The 2,562-nt window shown below is 37.6% G+C and overlaps 1 pseudogene; it reads right to left on the reverse strand.

Moving 5' to 3' along the window:
- Positions 1–483: 483 nt before the first annotated feature.
- LOC141418463 (olfactory receptor 8B3-like) lies at positions 484–1,829 on the reverse strand (annotated as a pseudogene).
- Between the last annotated feature and the right edge of the window lie 733 nt (positions 1,830–2,562).

The raw sequence follows: 2,562 nt of genomic DNA on the forward strand, positions 1-2,562 counted from the left end.
AATATGTTGTGCTTGATAATGTATGTGGAACCTTGTAATTGTGTGAAATACTGGTGTTAAAAGGAGACATATTCCTGCTTAGTGGTGGATAGAAAGTCAAGAATAGAGTCAGATTATCTCAGCCACATTTCTGAAAGAAAGTACCAAGTAGAAGAATACACTTACATCAAGAGGAATAACCATACATCTTCTTCAGTGGCACAATATCATCTCACCATTCACTTGATCTTTCCCAAGAGAAAAAGTTCATAATGACAGTGGAAATAAAGCAGATAAAATTTGCCTTAATTTTATTTTGAGAAGGAAATATATAGCAATCAAACCATAGACAAATGATGGGGAAGAAGAAAATCTTCCATTAACAAATTTTGGGTGCAAGTTGAGATGATACCCCTGCAAACCATCTTCATGATAAGATACAATAGAAAAAGGGAATTCATTTTCAACAACTGTAATAAAATGAAGAGCCTCTCTGTCTTGTAACTACATGCACAGAGAAACCTTATTTCTTATCAAAACTGTTCTGTTCAGGGTTTTCCTCAGGGCAACTTCAGAATCTTAGTTCCTCAAGCTATAGATTAAGGGATTCATTATAGCAACCACATTGGTATAAAAGACAGATGATACTTTTCCCTTATCCATAGACCCAACAGAAGATGGTTTGAGATACATGAATGCACCTCACCCAAAATATAGGGAAGCAGCAATTATATGGGAACTGCAGGTGCTGAAGTCTTTGCACCTACCCTTGGTGGAGTTGATATGGACAAGATGAAAGCATAAGAGATAAAAATTGTGAGGACAGACACAGTTATATTGATGACAGCAACAATCAAAACCACCAACTTGTTTACATATGTGCTGGTGCATGAGATCTGAAACAAAGGGAGAATACCACAAAAATTGTGGTTGATGGTGTTTCCATCGCAGAAGGCCAGTCTTGGCATCCATCCTGTTTGGCCCATGACACAAGAAAACGCCCTCAAGTATGAACTAAGCTTAAGATTGGAACACACTTTAGGGGACATAGCAATGCTATACAGAAGTGGATTGCAGATTGCAATATAGTTCTCATGGGCCATTGATAGCAACACATAGCACTCAGAATGAACAAAGAGCAGTAAAAGTATAGTTGCATCATGCACCCCATATAAGAGATAATGCTCTTCCTTAATACAAAGTTCATCAGCATTTTGGATGTAAACACAGAGGAATAACAGAAATCTATGAAGGACAAGTTAAAGAGGAAAATGTACATGGAGGTATGAATTAAGTCCAATTAGAATTTTCAAATCCTCTAATGCAGCAACCATATATAGTATTAGAAATAGGAAGAAAAAAAAAAGAAAAAGCAACTGAGGCCAATAGGAAAAGGGGAACAGGTACTAGAGAAAAGGTTAGTTCAAGAAGAATTAACCTAGAAGGTAACACAAACGCACAGGAAATTAATGTGAGTCAATGCCCTGTATAGCTATCCTTATCTTAACCAGCAAAAACCCTTGTTCCTTCCTATTATTGCTTATACTCTCTCTACAACAAAATTAGAAATAAGGGCAAAATAGTTTCTGCTGGGTATTGGGGGGGAGAGGGAGGGGGTGGAGTGGGTGGTAAGGGAGGGGGTGGGGGCATGTGGGAGAAATGAACTAAGCCTTGTATGCACATATGAATAATAAAAGAAAAAAATATTAAAAAAAAACCAACAAATCCTCTAATGCAGTAACCATATATAGTATTAGAAATAGGAAGGTTAGGGGAAGTTGGAGATTAGACTGGTCTGTTAATCTCACAAGAATGAATTTGGTCCCAAAATAGCCATTTCCAAAAGCCATTCTTCTTTATGGGAATCTGTGGACACAGGGAAAGGGAGTTATATTAGAGTACAACCCTGAATCTCTTCCTATAAGCGTGAGATATTCACTGGCAATGACAGAATCTAGCACAAACTAATCCCAGACAATTTGTTTTTGCTACTGGGTGTCATAGACTTTCCGTTGTTGCAGACTTCCAGAGCTGTGTATCTCTAAATTAGACCCTTGAGTACAGGCCCATGTTGCTATATGTAAACATGACTGCTCACAAATGAAGAGAGAAGGGAGAACAAAGAATTAGCCTTCTCTCACACCATCTCTTCTTCCTTCATTTGATACATCCCCTCATTCAGAAGCCTTAGCAACTTGGTATTGGCCTTTAATGCAAATTAGAATGTAGTGGAGTGGAAACAAAATACTTTTTCTTATCCATAGGTTAGGGACCGGACTACAGGAAAGGTTGTTTGTTACTGCATGTTACAGATTCAAAGTCTAAATCTAAAACGAGAATTCTATTCTAGGAGAGGAAACTCACTAATCATGCTTATACTCCTAACCCTTTACTGTCTAGGAACTTCTGCTCTCCCACTGAACAAATTCTTCTTCCCATTTTACTTGACCTTGATAACTAAACAAAATGGGAAAGAACAGGACCTGTGTTAGATCCCTGAAATTCCATCTCAGGAAAAGACATTAATATGCATGAAATTCATAAACTCCCTATCTTTGGATCAGAACACATTATTGTTTCCTT

This window comes from Castor canadensis, chromosome 2 (assembly GCF_047511655.1).
Source record: "Castor canadensis chromosome 2, mCasCan1.hap1v2, whole genome shotgun sequence".
Classification (NCBI taxonomy): domain Eukaryota; kingdom Metazoa; phylum Chordata; class Mammalia; order Rodentia; family Castoridae; genus Castor; species Castor canadensis.